Here is an 18,339-nt window from a genome sequence, read left to right as displayed (position 1 = left end):
GCAGCAGTTAGCGTAGTGTGTAGCCGCAGTTAGCATAGAGTGTAGCAGTGAGCGTAGCTGAATGTAGCAGCAGTTAGTATAGCATGTAGCCGCAGTTAGCATAGCGTGTAGCAGTTAGCATAGTGTGTAGCCGTAGTTAGCATAGAGTGTAGCAGTGAGCGTAGCTGAATGTAGCAGCAGTTAGTATAGCATGTAGCCGCAGTTAGCATAGCGTGTAGCAGTTAGCGTAGCCGCGTGTGGCAGCAGTTAGTATAGCGTGTAGCAGCAGTTAGTATGGCGTGTAGCAGCAGTTAGCGTAGCATGTAGCAGCAGTTAGCATAGCAAGTAGCAGCAGTTAGTGTAGCATGTAGCAGCAGTTAGTGGCATGTAGCAGCAGTTAGCGTAGCAAGTAGCAGCAGTTAGCGTAGCATGTAGCAGCAGTTAGTGGCGTGCAACAGCAGTTAGATTAGCGTGTAGCAGCAGTTAGCGTAGCGTGTAGCAGCAGTTAGCGTAACGAGTAGCAGCAGTTAGTATAGCGAGTAGCAGCAGTTAGTGTAGCGAGAAGCAGCAGTTAGTGTAGCGAGAAGCAGCAGTTAGCGTAGCGAGTAGCAGCAGTTAATGGCGCGAGTAGCAGCAGTTAGCGTAGCGCGTAGCAGCAGCAGCAGTTAGCGTAGCGAGTAGCAGCAGTTAGTGTAGCGAGAAGCAGCAGTTAGCGTAGTGAGTAGCAGCAGTTAGCGTAGCGTGTAGCAGCAGTTAGCGTAGCGAGTAGCAGCAGTTAGCGTAGCGAGTAGCAGCAGTTAGTGTAGCGTGTAGCAGCAGTTAGCGTAGCGAGTAGCAGCAGTTAGCGTAGCGAGTAGCAGCAGTTAGCGTAGCGAGAAGCAGCAGTTAGCGTAGTGAGTAGCAGCAGTTAGCGTAGCGTGTAGCAGCAGTTAGCGTAGCGAGTAGCAGCAGTTAGCGTAGCGAGTAGCAGCAGTTAGTGTAGCGTGTAGCAGCAGTTAGCGTAGCGAGTAGCAGCAGTTAGCGTAGCGAGTAGCAGCAGTTAGTGTAGCGAGAAGCAGCAGTTAGCGTAGTGAGTAGCAGCAGTTAGCGTAGCGTGTAGCAGCAGTTAGCGTAGCGAGTAGCAGCACCTGTAGCGATGATGCTAATGCAGGAGAACCTGCCTCTAACAGACAGGAAACAGGAGGAGCAACTATTTTTTCATGGCTGTTTTGAACAAATAAAATGTAAACACACGTTATATTTTCATTTCCTGCTGTGCTGCTGATTCATTACAGGAGTTATGGTCTTATGGGTGTTAAAGGTTTGTAAATATTTTGTATTTGTGGGTTTTTGTGTTCTGAAAGTTTAGTGTCTTTTGTGGCTAAATTAGCGGTGAGTTTGTGCTGGGATGCGCTCCGTAATGGGCGATTGTCCGTGCTCCTTTAACGCAGATTCATCATTCTTTTATTAAACATTTGGTTCATTGGTTGTTTGTGTTCATGTGATAATATTAGCCAGTTTAGATCGCAAAAGGCGCTTTAAAACATGTTTTATTCTGTGACACACGTCCTGTGTTCCTGGACCTGATGATTTATAAATTAAACGCTTTTAGCGCTTGAACGATAAAAAGCTGCAACAATGAAGGAAAAGTTAAACATCGTTAGTAATAAAGCAGATGAACGTTACCTGGTGGGATGACCACATCATCTCCATCTGCTGGAACTCTGAAGTTATTCTCTGCTGAGTTCTTCCAGAAGGTGTCGTTGGACCAGAAGATAATACTTGTAGAAGCAGAACAAATAGATTTAAGCTTGTATTTAAACCTTTGACTTTGAATAAAAAAATAATATAAATTAAAACAAACTAAAAGGTAGCACATGGATATTTCATTACATTTCTACGTTAAATTAACATGTAAGCAGCAAATATAAATGTATCTATTAATTTGACATATACAAATAATGAATTTATAATCGGTTTATTAAAATAAATCAAAGCTGTAGTGATATATGTTTGTTTGTCTGGTTTCTTTATGATGTTAGACTCACGCAGTAGACCCAGGTCTCCCTGTGGGTAGGGGGGCGAGCGTGGCCGGGACCACAATGGGAGGGACCACGGTGGGAGGAGGAATGCATTTAGGGAAGAAACAGCGGTAGACGGAGAAGGCCACGCTGACGTCCAGCATAGAGCGATCCACGCTGTTACGCTTCCTGCGCTGGTTCATCTTCCCAGACACTGTGGACACACAGATGGTCAGAGGTGAAAGTAATGGATTATAACTACTTATGTTACTGTAATTAAATTACTTTTCTGGGTACTTGTACTTTTCTATTTCATAACATTTGTCATGTCTCACTATGGGATATACGCCTACGCGTCATATCTCAGAATCGCTATCTCATTACGCCAATCCTGATTGGCTGGTGGAATGTATTCATCCGCGACAGGTAGTCCCTCCTACTATAGGTAGAGTGGGCGGGGAATACAGCCCCATTCAAAAATCTTATTTGTTGTGTCCTGTCCTTGGCAAACAAAATAGGGCTTATGTGATATGACGCAGGGGCGTATATCCCATAGTGAGACATCTCACTCATATTACTCAGAGAACTGGGGTTATGCAAATTACCTATAGTTTTGGTAATATTTCTAAATCAGTAATTTTACTTGTACTTAACTACATGTTAAAAGAAGTAAAGTAATTCATTACATCTCTACACCCAACCATGACAGAGTAAGTTATTATTTTTTTTAGATCATTTTTTTCTATTTCTGTGTTTCTGACCCATGTAGTAGAGGCTGTTGGTTTCGTTGTTGAAGAACCAGTCTCCGTTCCTGTTGCTGCTGAAACTCAGTGGATCTGTCGAAGCGTTTCTGCGGTCGATGATGTGGAAACTGTCAGGACTCTGTGTGAAGTTGTGGTTGATGATGACGAACTGATCCGACTGTAATCACACACACACACACACGACTAAATGATGTAATCGGTAAATGAAAGAATTGCATCGATGTCTAAATATTCTCTCTCCTGTCAGGTGTCAAGTGTCAGATCAGATCCACACAGTGACCTTTTATTGGACAGCTCGCTTTCTAAGAAATCTGATTGGTCAGGAGGCGAGACTTTAGCACTCGCTAAGATCCTTGCCAGAGAAAAACCTTCTCGCGAGCAGGCTAGTCGTTCAGCATAAGTTTCCATGGGGATTTAGCTCCGTAAGACCTTAGCAAACTTTGTAGTCCAACATACACTCATTTAATCCCGGACGTTTGCGTGATAAGAGGTAATCTAGATTCACCTTTAGTGTTTATAGTGTTAATACAGTGTTTATATAGTGTTTATCCACTGTTAATACAGTGTTGATCCATTGTTTATACAGTGTTTATACAGTGTTTTTCCAGTGTTTATACAGTGTTTTTCCAGTGTTACCTTGAAGCTGTAGAACTTGGCGCTGTAGCTGATGTTGGTGATGTGATCTGCGTTATCAAAGTACCAGTTGTACGTCTGTCCAGAGGGAAGCAGAGCCATCCATCCAAACCTATGTGTCATCCTCTTCTTTAAATAAGGGACCACACTGGTGCCTGTAACATAAAGGACATCTCACTCAATGAGTAAATCACTTTAATATTAAACATTAGGCACAACTCAATTAGATTATTACAATTATTAGATCACATCCAAAGACAGACAGTGTTTATAATAGTGGTTCACAACCTTTTTTTGCCTCATTTTGTTTAATCACAAATTTCTGGTGACCCCAGAGATTTTTTTTCTCTAAAATTAGTTTTTGATTATGTTTGTTATGCTGTGTTAGAATTACAAATACAGAGTAGCCAGGATTAGTGCTCAAAGTGACCAAATGCACCAGCTCAGATATTTTTATACTGCATTTTATTTGAACCAGATTTACTTTTGAGAAAGTGAATGTTTAGAACAAACGCGGGTCCCAAAGTGAGACCAGTTCAGAACCTCTAGTTTAGAATACAGTTGTTGGAGTTCATATGTGGTAAAGAATAGCAAATGATTTTAATCAGTATATTTATTTCATTAAAACACATCTGCAGTATTTGATTAATGGGTAAACATTGTTAGTGTGTATTTCTTACCATGTGAGTTGGTCAGTATAACGTCTTTAGCCTTTAGTGAACTCGGTGACGGGTTGTTGAAGGACAAACGATGGAATGCGACTGTTTCATCGCACACGGCTCCAGGGAAACCAACGCTCCACTCTCCCCCCTCAGCACAGTGGGTCGGGTCCAGTAAAGAACTCATGGGTACCACTGTGCCCCCGGAAATTCCTTTAGAACAGCAGAAAAACAAACTTTATAAAACACAGAAATCATATTTATATTCTTACTTGGTTTGTTTAAATTCAGGATTTATTTCTTTTTTTACTATTTATCTTAAATGTTAAGACATGGACACTAATGTGTTACATGAAACTACAATCCCAATAATCCACATCATTAAAGGGAGCTGGATAGCATTTGTTAGCATAACGGACACAAGTCAAGAAAAAAATTATAAAAAGCATTTAAAAACAAAAAAAAATGAAATACAACTAGCGAAAAAATAATAATAATAAAATATAAAGGGCATTTAAAAATATGATTAATCAGAATCAGAATCAGAATCAACTTTATTGACCAAGAGTGTATGAATACACACGAGGAATTTGTTTTGGTGACCTGTGCTCTCTCAGATAGTGTAACATTAAATAATAACAATCAACTAGAATAAAGAAAAATAAATAAAAAAAGAAGTATAAACATAAATATAAGAGTAGTTAGACTAATATGTGCAAACTAAATAAAAATAACCATTATACAATTATTAATTATAACAAACACTAAAATATGATAATTGAAAAAAATAAAAGGCATTTAAAAACATACCAAACATCATACAATATACTAAAAGTCTTATAGAAAATAAAATGGAACAAAAACTAAAATATAATAAGAAATACATTAAATGTCATAAATGTGAGGTCACATTGTGTCATACGTGTGATTAATGAAACATTGGTATCCGACCAGTCTCAGCGTACAAATGATCAGGTGTTGATAAATGCAGCGGCTGAATTCGATCATCATTAGCATGTTATGCCTTCCTGTTTCGGAGGCCCCGCCCACTGAGGACAAACAAGAAAAGACACTTTTCCAAGATGAAAATCTGCATTCTCACAACTGAGGTGGAGCAAAACAAAGACATGTTTTTTAAAGTATGAAAACTGGACTTAAAGGAGCGTATTTAAACACTCTGCGGAAGAGGATCAGCTACTGAGCAGGTGAAGTCTGCCCCCCTGTGTGCACTGAGAACAACTACACAGTAGAGATCCTGGAGACACACACAAAAATATGACGTTTATTGGCCTCCGTTGTTCGCACGTTTTAGGCAATAAATATCAGAATTGTTAAATACCAAAGCGTGCGTGAATACAGTCGAAAGCACGTCGTACGCTCAAATCTGAACGTCCGAACGGTTGATAAATGACGGCCATTAAGTTTATGTTTGTGATATGAAATGTTCTAGATACTCATTCCTTACTTAATGATGTCACTTTTCAGAAACAAAACAAACCTTGTTCTACATGGATCCACTTCCTACATTACTTGATATTTGGATCACTTCCTAACCCAGACAGAACCAGTGAAATAAAGTTAAGCACCTGTGAGCGAGCCGTCCAAGTCCTGCAGCTGCACCTCGTGCTCCCACCTGAATCCGGCCTTGTTTGGAGAGTTCAGGAACCGGATGCCACTGAACCTGGAAGCCCAGCCTCCGCAGCGGTCCACACAGGTACCGTCAATGCCGGTGACTCCGATGGCCGCGCAGGAGCTGTGGTTAAAGTGAATGAACGTGGTGTTCAGAACGCTCATGCCATCGTCAAAAGGCAGGATGATGCCTCTGCGCGTGTGGTGGCTGGTTCCCAGTCCGTCCACGTGGCCCACGATGATGCTGTCAGACACCATCGCCCCCCCGTCCTCTCCGAAGCCGCTCACAAAGCTCTGGAAGATGCGTTTGCCTTCGATGCCGGCTTTCTCGTTGTTGACCATGAGGGCGTTCTTGAGCTGCACGGCGCCCACGTTGACCCACTCGGCACCTTTCTCGCAGTGCCAGGCGGTGAGAGAGTCGAACACCGCGGGCACCGGGGTTCTGGAGTTGCAGGCACCGTTTTCCATCGGGAAAAAGTCTTGGAAGATCCAGAGTCCAAACCAGCCCTGAGAGTGCACCGTGTTGTTGTAGAACTCCCCGAGAGGGACTTTCTTCTGACAGATATACGGGTCGTAGGATGGGCCGTCAGGGTGCTCGTGCATGCGGTACCAGAAACCAAAGTGCGTGCCTCCGGCTGCGGCATTGTGGCAGATGATGTTGTTGGGGTTGGTGACCCAGTAGGCGGCGGGGGTGACGTCGTCGTTCAGCAGGCTGGTGCTCTGTCGCACAAACACAGCCAGGTTGTACTGCAGCACGTTCTCCGTCTCGATGCCGTCCTCAATGAAGAAGGCCCCACCCATGATGTTGTAGATGACGTTGTGCTCCACCAGCAGCCGGTGGGTGTTGTGGATGGTCACGGCTCGGTTAAAGGTCTGATGGATGGCGCAGCCCCTCACGTACGACTTGTGATTGATGTCTCCCATCAAATGCCAGTGAATGGGGTAGCGTCCCAGTCTGAAGGCCTGGCCTGCGTGGAAAATCTGCAACAGGAAGAGGAGAAAGCCAGTTCATCAGATGAACACCAGACAGGGGGTATACAGGTTTCCCGCCAGCGCTGTTGAGGGTAGGGGCCCCCGATGCTGTGATTTTGATCCACTACGTTGTGATTTTGATCCCCTAAACTCACGCATCACGCCATCCCCCTATTCCTGGTGAGAACCCTGGTATACCAAAGTGTTTCAGTGGGAAAAAAAAACTGTAACCTCGACGTATTCCAGTCTGCCCATTGCCAGGTTCTCGTTGGGCCTGGGAGCGTGGAACATGATGCAGCCTCCGAACTGATCACTACCGATCTCTTCTCCAAACCGACCCTGGAAACAGGTCTGAGTGGCAAACTCTCCTAAACAACCACAGGAAAAAGAGCGTTTCTAAAAGGGTTCCTCCTGTAGTCGCGCTGAAACTCGTCTGCGTCCACACTACCTGTGTTGAAACCTGCAGGACACGCTTTGATCACGTCGTTCCACTCCTGGTTCTGCGATCCTCGCACCACGATGTTCCTGGTGAGGAGGCCGACCTCACCGCTGACTTCAAAGACGGTTCCGTCAGGCAGGGTGACGGACACCCCGAGGTGGGAATAGGTCAGCGGCTCAGTCAGGGTCAGGGTCCTCCCATCGACAGACACCGAGGAAATCCTCCTCACCTCGTTTTCTTTCTGACTGTGTCTGGAACGGAAAGAATGAGGATAGATTCATTCACAGAGAACAGAAGAATAACAGCAGCGTAGGATCAGACTTCATGTTTACCTGGAGTTTAGCTTAGTTTAATGTTTATTTGACAGTGTCAATGCAGAATCTTTAGCATTTTAAAACAGGTAACTAACTGCTAATTTGCATCTGAAGTCAAAACAACAATTGGTTCTGATATAAAAACACAACAGTAAGTTACTCAATAAGCACGAGACAAAGCAACCATGACAATATGTCCCAAAAGCCAAGTATAAATAGTAGGGATACACCGAAATGACAATTCTTAGCCGAAACTAAAATAAATGATTGTGCCAATTATTACTGTAATTAAATGTATGGCTATATGAAAGTATACTGACCTCACTATTAAAGCACTGAAATAATATAAAAATATAATAAATTAAAAAAAAAATAAATCAATTAAAAATATATGAAAATATTTAATTAGCAATGACATTCCGACAATGCAAATAATAAAAATATAATATAATTTTCTCTTTTTCCTGTGGGCCGAATTGGAGGCTCTGAAGGGCCCAATTTGGCCCCTGGACCTTGAGTTTGACACAGGTGGTGTAGAGTAAGAACTTCTACTGTACGACTAACTGTAGACCTCTCAGTACCTGGTGCCTGTAGAAGCAATGACTATTTCGTCCCCGACGTTCCAGGTCACCGCCTGCTTCAGCGTCAGGGTGTTGGTGCCACTGTTAGCCGTCTGGGCTAGGCGTGTCCAGGTGACAGGGATGGGAATTCCTGCAGAAAAAGGTCAAACAATGACTTGAGGAAACCTGAGGACTAAATTACTGCCTCGGCTTAAACGTTAAACCAACAGAGAGAAATTTAATTAGACTCTGGGAAATTTCCAGCTTGAGTTTCAGGAAAACATTTGTACAAAGTGAGTTTGTTAAAGTGAGGATGTTAAAGTGAGGATGTCAAAGTGAGTTTGTTAAAGTGAGTTTGTTAAAGTGAGTTTGTTAAAGTGAGGTTGTTAAAGTGAGTTTGTTAAAGTGAGTTTGTTAAAGTGAGTTTGTTAAAGTGAGTTTGTTAAAGTGAGGTTGTTAAAGTGAGGATGTTAAAGTGAGGATGTTAAAGTGAGTTTGTTAAAGTGAGGTTGTTAAAGTGAGGTTGTTAAAGTGAGTTTGTTAAAGTGAGTTTGTTAAAGTGAGGTTGTTAAAGTGAGGATGTTAAAGTGAGGATGTTAAAGTGAGTTTGTTAAAGTGAGGTTGTTAAAGTGAGTTGCTTGGTGGTACCGTGCAGGTCCAGCACGCCCTCTCTGACAGCCAGCGTCTTGGTCCCGTACACGGGGAGCTCAGGGAACGCAGGTGGTCCGTGCAGTGTGATGATGGCTTTGTGCTGAACGAGCGCCTTCCTGGCCGACCTGGAGCCGCCCGCCATCAGTGATCAGGATGTTCTCAGCCTGCAGCTCTATGTCCTGCTCATCAAACACCAGCGTTCCTCCTGAGGAGAAGGAAAGGGATCATGTATGGGTCATTCTATGTCATTTCAACACATTTTCAGGACATTCCCACGCACTTCAGTCTCAAAAGTTTAACCCATTGTTCCTAATAATTCAATAGGCACATTATACATTTTTAGAATAATTGGTTGAATACTTTTTGAGAAATGGCCAATTTAGTGATTTTTCACTCGTTTTTATTTTTTTACCATTTTCAGCTTCCAATCCCTCAAAATTCACCAAATTTGGTAAAGTAATACAGCTCCAACGTACAAAAATTGACTATTGAATAGTCACAAAACAATTGGTAAAAAATTCAGAATTTTTTAGACATTTGTGAAATGACGTAAAATAAGCCATATTCAACAGAAACACGTCTGATCACAAAGTGTTGAAGGACCTTGAATGAGGAGCATTTTCAGCACAGGAGTGCTGGTGTCCAACAGGATGGTCTGTCCTGCAGTGATGACAGCAAACGTGCCCTTCTCTGGGGGGGAGAGCCCCCCCCACGTGTACCTGGACGACCACACGTCGATGTAGAAGAAGTCTGCGTTATCCTGGAAGGAAGAGACAAACATCACTAAGGCCTCCTACATCCATTAAAATGTTCACATTCTCACATTTATATTCATTTAAAAGATGTTGCAGCTTCAGTTTTACATCATAAAGATTGTAGTAGAACACGTGTGTCAAACTTAAGGCCCGGGGACCAAATCCAGCCCGCAGGAGAAAGTAAGAATGACAGAAAACATGAATTATTGTGTAAATTACCAAATAATCCAGTTGTCCAGATATCTCAAATTCATCAAATCCACAATATTTCTAGGGGCTTGTATTTTTACTTTGTTCATATCACATGAATGCAGTCATTTTTAATGGCAAATTGTGAAAAAGAAATCTTGCAATTTCTCACAAACATTCCACAAAGTTCCTCTAAATAATACAAACATTTGTAAGAAAATCGGTAATTTTTAAGTGAATTGAACTGATTTTAAAAACTAGGGCACAATGATGTTAAAACTGTTCTTTTTCCCCCACTTATAATCTACGACTCAATTAAGATCAAACTGCTCCATATTTGGCCCCTGAACTAAAATGAGTTTGACACCCCTGCAGTAGAACAACAATAGAAAATTAATCTGTAAAGATTTGGTGAATTCCTTTATTTTTAGTACTTTTTTAGTAATAATAATTAATAAAAACCAAAAAGTGCAAATAAAAACATTTAACTTCTCACTCACTACTGTTGTTTTGAGCTGTAGAAACTTTATTAATGAAATAATATTCAAAGGTTCATCCGTTACCATGGCGGCGATGCCTTGATCTGCGATGCTGACTCTGACTGTGGTTTCCTGGGAGTGTCGCTGAGCGTTGGTCACACACACAATGTGTGTGAGGTTCGTGGACTGGACGTCACACACAGACCCTGCGATGGTAACGCTGGTTTCATTCACGCTGGTGCTGAAACGTGAGGAAAGTCTACATGAAAACCTGTAAATATTATTCACAATGAAACATGTGCAGAATGGAATAAATGGGTTTTTATGGAGAATCAAGTTATGATTCTACTGTGATTATATTAAATCATAACATCAAGAATGATCCAGGGTTATTACATCATAAGACAGGACAAAAAAGGACAAAACAAGACAAGAGAAGACAAGGAGAAACAAGGCGATGTAAGACTAGAGGAGACAAGACAAGGAAAGACAAGACAAGGTGAGATGAGAAAGAAAAAGGCCTGGTAAGACAAGTTCAGACAAACAAAGACAAGACACAGAGAGAGAAGGAAAGACCAGGAAAGGCCACATAAGTTTTGGTCGTAGTAATGGAAAGAACAACAAAAATCAGTGAATACAGTGTTTCTATTTCTGCTCGAGGCCCAAAGTGACAGTTCAGTGTAAAGCGACACGTTGCTAGATCTGTGCTCATAGATCAGGACATGTCTCTTTGTCCAATCAGGACAGAGCAGCGTCTTCTTCTTCTTCTGCACCTGAAACCGGAGCCGCTGATGATGAGCTTTGTGCCTCCAGCGGTGCCTCCTCGTCGTGGATGAACCTCTGTGATCACCGGGGTCAGCTCAGACCTGTAGGTGTAGGCGTCCGACAGAGAGGTGTGGAACCGCGGGTTGGCCACCGTGACGTCACACATCACCTCTGACTGTGTGCCTGAGAGACGAGACGAGACGTAAACACGCGCAGAGACAAACGCTAAGACGTGATGACAAGTGATGACAATAGAAATGACAGCTACGGCTTTGTGAGACATTCCTGTTCAACAAAATGTTTCATCAGGGCCAACATTCCAATATGATACAGTCTCAGCAGAAAACGATACGATACAATTCACGATTTGCATGTCACAACACGATATATCATGATACTAAACAATACAATATACATCACGATATCAATACTGATAAATTCACATTTACATGTACAAAATGGTAATAAATACATTCTATTTCATTTTTTTTACTTGGGAGAACAAGTAAATGGTAACTAACTGTAAAACAAGTACACATATCAAAAACAAGTGGAATGTTTATTAAGGAGAAAAAACAATTTGGTGATATATGTCCTCCAAATAGATTTTTTTAATCATGTATTTGGACAAAAAAAGTTTAATTGCGCTAACATTAGCATTGCATGTAAACGGGTTTGATGGTGCGTTCACTGACACCTAGTGACCGGACGTTTACGTGCTATGCTAATGTTAGCACAATTAAATGCTTTTTTTTTTGTTAAAAACATGATTAAAAAAATCGATTTGGACATTTTTGGATCTATACAATAATCACACTGTAAAATATTGCAATAAATCACAGAATGGAATTTTTCTTTCGCCACATCTAATAAACATTGCTTGTATCTTGTATTATTTGTATATTTGTAATATCCTATGATCTTTCCTAATATCCTACAAACTGTGACCACACATCAGAATAATAGTTTTGTTATGTAAGCACTCAAGCTGGTCAAACTAAACATGTTTTTAGGATCAGGATCTGCTGTGACTCACCGTTGTAAGGAGGAGACTCACAGTACAACGTGCTGGATGTGGATCTGTCTCGGTCTACTTCACAGTCGTATCCACAGATCTGAACAACGGAGTGAAGCGGGTCGAACCCGGAGCCGCCCACAGCCAGGTGAGCTCCACCTCCAAAACTACCTGAAGATTAAAAAAAAAGAACATTGATGATGTCGATCAACTCAGAATGTACAAATCCAGCTTTGGAACCAGCAGTAAATTTAACCCTGCTATTATCCTTGGTGTCAATGTGACACAATTCAATGTTAATCACTCAAAAAATAATAGTTAACTCTTGTTTTTTTGTTTGCTTCATATTTCACAAAATTCCTAATTTACAATTGATTAAACATAAATTATCATGATGATATTTTCTTTAACGTGCTGAATACATCTAGGGTCTGCACCTGTTTTTGTAAGTTTTAGAACAGCTCTTTCACAGTGAAAGTGACATAGAGGAGAACGTGTCTGAAACTTTATAGTGAATAACTCCATATATATATGTATACAAAAAGGAAATAAAAATATGTAAATAATAATATTTTCTATGAGACCTGATGGTGGCGCTGCAGTAACGGTCACATCATCACAACAACCAATAAGGTTCATACTCTAGTGGTCATTAATGTTGTCAGTTAATTTGAGAAGATTTGGAAAGAAATTATTCAAGATAAAATAAATGTAAAAGGTTTGGCCTGATGGTGGCGCTATAGAACAGGTCAATGTTTCAATATTAAGAGGTTATTTATGTGTTAAACAAATAAACAAAAGTGCCTGAAACAAAAACTTGGTCAACAATGATTTTTTAAATCATTTTATGGAGGCAAATATCCCTGGGCTCAGATTGACCCAAAGGGTAAAATGTGTTAGTAATATTAGAGGATAATAGGAGAGTTAAACAAATCAGCAGAATGTGCAGCATTGAACCATGAATAAAGACGGCTCACCCTGCGGTGGCTGAACGCCGCTGATCATCAGCTCGTACATGAACGAGACGCTAGACTGGGCGTGACCTTTGACCCGATGGTGCAGCACCACTGGGTAGCTTACCCCCGGGTTGTTTCCGGCGGTGCACTGGAGCTGGGAGTCGGAGAGCGTGGACACGTTGCAGGGGACGTTGTTCACGGTGACTGAGATGAGCTGAGAGTCGTTACCGAACCCTGAGCCTGTGAGAGTGATTGTGGATCCACTCGGACCTGCAGAGAAACACACACAGGAAGTCAGAATGCTAATGAGCCACACAATAAATTAAATCAGGGTAATAAAATAATGGACTCCCTCATAGTCAGTTTTAGAAGTGAAGAAGCCTCTTGGATGAGAGGTGAAACATCTGCGTTTTGTAATGTTTATTTCTAGTTTAAAAATTATAATCAGTATAATAATAATGGAAATCAGGGGGTGTCAAACTCATTCTAGTTCAAGGCCAAATACTGAGCAGCTTGATCTCAAGTGGGCCACAGACTTCATGTAATTTCAACATTATTGTGCCCCAGTTTGTACTTTTACGTATACATAAAATACTAAATATGTAAGTAACTGACAATATCCAATACAATGTATGCGTTTCTGGGTTATGCAGATTAAAAAGAGAGTTTAAACAACCCATGCACACCCAGTTGTGTCCAAGTGTGCAAACATTAGGAACAAAACAACAGAAAATCCCCTATGCTGTGTTTCAACCAGTGTAGTGGATCATAATCACAGTGTAGTGGATCATAATCACAGCGTAGTGGATCATAATCACAGCGTAGTGGATCATAATCACAGCGTAGTGGATCATAATCACAGCATAGTGGATCATAATCACAGTGTAGTGGATCATAATCACAGTGTAGTGGATCATAATCACAGTGTAGTGGATCATAATCACAGCGTAGTGGATCATAATCACAGCGTAGTGGATCATAATCACAGCATAGTGGATCATAATCACAGTGTAGTGGATCATAATCACAGTGTAGTGGATCATAATCACAGCGTAGTGTATCATAATCACAGCGTAGTGGATCATAACAGCATTGGGGCCGTATGGAAGTGTACTCACCGGTGTCGGGGCTGATGGTGCTGACCACAGGTGTGTGATCTGCAGAGTAGTTGAAGCTGAGCAGAGGATACATGATGGAAAACACTCTGATCTCAACGTAGACCGGGCCCTCTTCGTTAGGAGGCGTGAGGCAGTGCACGTGGCCCGGCGTCACTTCCTGGATCTCACAGTCTTTCCCACCAAGGGTGATGCTGGTGTTCCCTGCAGAAAAACCGTTCCCTGTGATGATGAGCGGCGTTCCTCCCGCCATGCTGCCGACATGGGGGCTGAGTACAGCCTGAGCTTCACTGAGGAGGGAGACCACACCACCAGAGGCAAGACCTTTACTTCTCACAATCACGCTGATGAGGTGCTGGCCAGCTGGCAGCGCGCTAGCCGTAGCCGTGATGTTCTGATCGGTCACATCGGTCACCTCCAACTCAAAGCTTCCTGCAAACACAGCAACATCGTCCACGTGACTTCCAAACCCAGAGCCGGAGATGGTTACAGAGGTGGGAGAGTTTATGCTGTTGGGGGAGACTCCGTCCACTGTGGGAGTGACAGAGTCAGAGAAGGTGAAGGAACAATCTGAGTGGCAGGAGCTCCGGATCGAGCCTTGGCTGAAGACCACCTTGGCGGTTTGTGAATACGAGGGGGCGGTGTCACATACAATGGAGGTGTAGTTAACAGACAGCATGTGGCACAGTGTGTTGCCGATGGTCACTTGTCCTTCAGAGAATCCTGATCCTTGGATGAGGAGCCTCGTCTGGCCTGTGGGGCTACCCACGGACGGAGACACCGAGTCCACCACTGGCAGAACCACAAAACGTCGTTGTAGCTCCCCCTGCACGGCCATGATGCCGTCGCCCACATTGTTGACCCTCAGGGACACAGGGAGGGCGACGCCCACGGGGAGGAGGGAGTCCGGGCTGAGCTGGCAAATGATGTCAGACTGGGAGCTGTTGGTCACCTGACACGGCTGGTCGCCCACCATCACCTCATTGGCGCAGAGGACGTCGCTGAAGCCGCTGCCCTGGAGGTGGATGAGCTGGTGGTACGAGCTGTGGTTGGGTGAGATACGGTGGACTGTGGGCGTGGCACAGGCCATGGCCCTGAAGTAAACCCCATTCAAGGTTTGGTTGGTGGGTTGACAAAGAGACGAAGCAACACACTGAGACGCTGATGGGAAGACAAGATGTGATCCTGCAGATCAGGAAAAAACACATTCTTTAGTTGTTTTAAGACTAGAAGCACCATTGATGGGTCATTTTATATTTATACATATGGAGCCCACAGAATGGTCACTTGAGCTGAAGGCTTTTACCTAACATCTTCTCCTAAACTGCAAACAGACGCTTTTGTTACGTGAACAAGGCACCACAGGAGGGGCAGCCACTTTTTTCAGTTCTTGCTTAGATTTATTATGAGGAGTGTGTGACATGAGAAATACACAAAAGAACAACTGAGATTTCATTTTTGTTTGTTGAAAAACCAGGAAAAATCTGATTTTTTAGCTCGTGTGCAGCATTAGCTTTAGCAGCTAACTCAGCATTTCTATCTTGGAGACCAATACCACGTTTCTGTCATTTTTTTCAAAAGAATCAATGCTTTAATGGGAAAATGATCTAAATCTCTGTCAGACTCACTGTTTACAGTCAGCTAAGGTGACCTTATCCCTTTTGACCTAATTCAGAAGTAGTGAACCATAGCGAGAGTGTGAAAAGGCTTGTAAGGTGTGAAAAATTTCTTTCCACCCCCATGTTGAAACTCTCTGTGTGAGTCAGTCTCTCATCTCCCCCCCTGCTGATTCCTCCAGCAATGGTCACATTTGCAAATGAAAGGATGCTGATTGTCGGTGTGGGCTGAGGGTCTTTTGAGTCATTGCCAGGTTCTGAGAGGGTGTCTGGAAAATCCCAGGACTTTTAGTCCTAATATAAAACTTTTTAGATCATTTACCTTCAGGCTTTATTGTGGCTTTGAAGCTGCTGATGCTGACAGAAACCTCGCTGTCCTCCTCCTCACGACTCTCGACCTTCACGACTCCCTGAACCTTGTCATTCCAATTTATTACACCACCGGAGTAGTAATACACACCAGGCACAGTGAACTGGTAGCTGTAATACCCTGAGGGAATGAGAAAACAAGTGAAATAGATTTATTATGATTATTTAAGTCTTTGCTTGAAGCAATTTCATCTATTGTCCAGAGGAACATTCGAATAAGGTGAAACATTGGAACCTTAAAGGGATCCTCCACTGTTTTAACAAATGGGGCTTAAAAGCTTTAAAATGTCCTTAGTAGATCTACGTCTAACCAACACATTATTTTTCACCACATTATTTTTGATTAACTTTTAAAAATGGGACTACTTTACAGTTTTAGAGTGTGTGTTCCTCCATCTTGAAATCACGTGATTGATGATGTCACACATCTCCACTGTCTGTAAACATCCAATTGTTTTTAATTGGAGTGAATCATTCAGCCTGATTTTTAGATCATTTAGCAGCTTTTTCAGTCAAAATAACAATTTGTGCTGCTTTTAGTTGCTCTAAATAATCAGGAAAAGTTAAAGATGTCGATGTAAACCTCTTTTGTTTACAGAAAGAAGATAATAAGAATTGTGACCTGAAAAATAATCTATGACCGCAGGGGGCAACAGATCCAACTCTGTGGTTTGGTAGTCGACAATGAAGCAGAGAACCAGAGCTCTCCTAAGGGGCCTTTACTCTCCATTAAAAAGTGCGCAGCTGACTCTCTGGTGTATAAAGTTAGAAAGTAAATCACGGACAGTTGAAGAACACAAACCCTGAGGATAGAAGTCATTTTGGGTACTTGGTCCCCTCCCCTTTATTCTTTACATCCTACCCCTTCGAAACATAATTCGCTGCAATGGATTCAAATTTCATCGTTATGCCGATGACCCTCAACTCTACCTTTCTACAAAAACCATCACCCCTGGCACAGCCTCCACCCTAACAAACTGCATCTTTGGACTAAAATCATGGATAACCACCAACTTCCTTGAACTCAACGGCAATGAATTGGCAATAATTGTAATTGTTCCTAAATTCCTAAATCTTTAAATCATAACATCAATCATAAGGGGAATGTTTGTTGAGCTAAATGTTGGACGGATTCAGTGTGTGTTACCTCTGGATACTTTGTCTCCGCTGTAGAGCGGTCCTCCGTTATACTGGATGGAACTGGGGCTGGAAACACTGAAGACGCTGAAGTACATTTTTAGGGACTGGGGTGATTCCCAATACCACGTCACCGAGTCTCCCACAAACACTGTGAGGGAGGCGGGGCTCCATCCATATCCTCCATCAGCTGAAATAAAAATTAAGGTAATGTTATAGTTTGGAGAGAGGACTTACTTTACTTTAATTCATTACTCTCACAAAGGAAGGAAAAACCTACAGATGTCAAGCTCCTTGATGGTGACCTTGTGGGTCTTCTTCATTGACTCTATGACACATTGTAGTTGGTCCTTCGAGGCTGTAGTCACTTCACACATGGTGCCTCCTGTCAAACCATGAGTGACATCAGTTACTCTGTAGTACAATGCACTGTTGCAAAAGTGAGAGTGAGATGTGAAGTTGTAGTAGAATATATTGTGCATATTGTGTTGTGTATTCAAGTCAGTCTGGTGACCAGTGTGAAGCTTAGGTATAATGGTGGACAGAGGGAAGGAGTGAATGGTAGTACCTAAAACAGGTATTTGGGATCAATGTGTCTAAAGTTAAGCCCAGTACAAGTTTTATCCCACAGCCCAAGGCGTGCCAGTGCATCGTAGACCAATGTATGCGCAAGAACCGCTACCGTAAACACAAGCGCCGCCCCGGGCCCGAAGATTCAGCCAGGCCAGCAGAGAGATCCCAAGCCGAGAGGGAGCCACCGCCCTCCACATACACACCCGAGAAAGCCCCAAGGAGCTGAGGAAACAGTGCACCCCGCCACCGACCCCAACCCACACCCCCAGCCCCCCGAGGGGAGGGCCCAGAGAGCCCCCCTGCCCGAGAGCCCAGCAGGGGAGCCAAGGCCCACGCCCAGCAGACGGCCAGAGCTGCGAACGGGCAGCCGGCAGGTGCCTGCCGGTGGGCCCAGAGCCAGCAGGGGCCGGACCCCAGGGCAGAAGGACCCGGAATAGAAGCAGCACCGGGAGTAGCCCGCCCAGGGACGACAAACACATCCACAGCCACCGAGGGCATCGAGGGGACACTGCAAGTCGCGCGTCGGCCCCCAGAAGCACCGAGCGTATAGGGAGACTTTAGGATGGTTCAGGTCGATGTCTGTGTATTATGTTGAAGGATTTATTTCAGATTGAAGTGGGACCCTTCGTGGTTACAAATGATGTGACATTTTGGAAATATATGATGCTGAGTGACAATAAATCATGTTTTAAATACAGAAACCTCTAGTCCACCTAAACAGAACCTCAGAGATTTACATTAAATATAAAGCCAATTCTCAATAGGGAAGG

General features: G+C 43.0%; 1 pseudogene; it reads right to left on the bottom strand.

The window, feature by feature from the left end:
- LOC114472560 (fibrocystin-L-like) overlaps positions 1–18,339 on the bottom strand; it is a 66,046-nt pseudogene that overhangs the window by 14,328 nt on the left and 33,379 nt on the right.

Source organism: Gouania willdenowi, chromosome 11, assembly GCF_900634775.1.
Source record: "Gouania willdenowi chromosome 11, fGouWil2.1, whole genome shotgun sequence".
Lineage (NCBI taxonomy): Eukaryota > Metazoa > Chordata > Actinopteri > Blenniiformes > Gobiesocidae > Gouania > Gouania willdenowi.
This window is presented reverse-complemented; position numbering and strand designations above follow the sequence as displayed.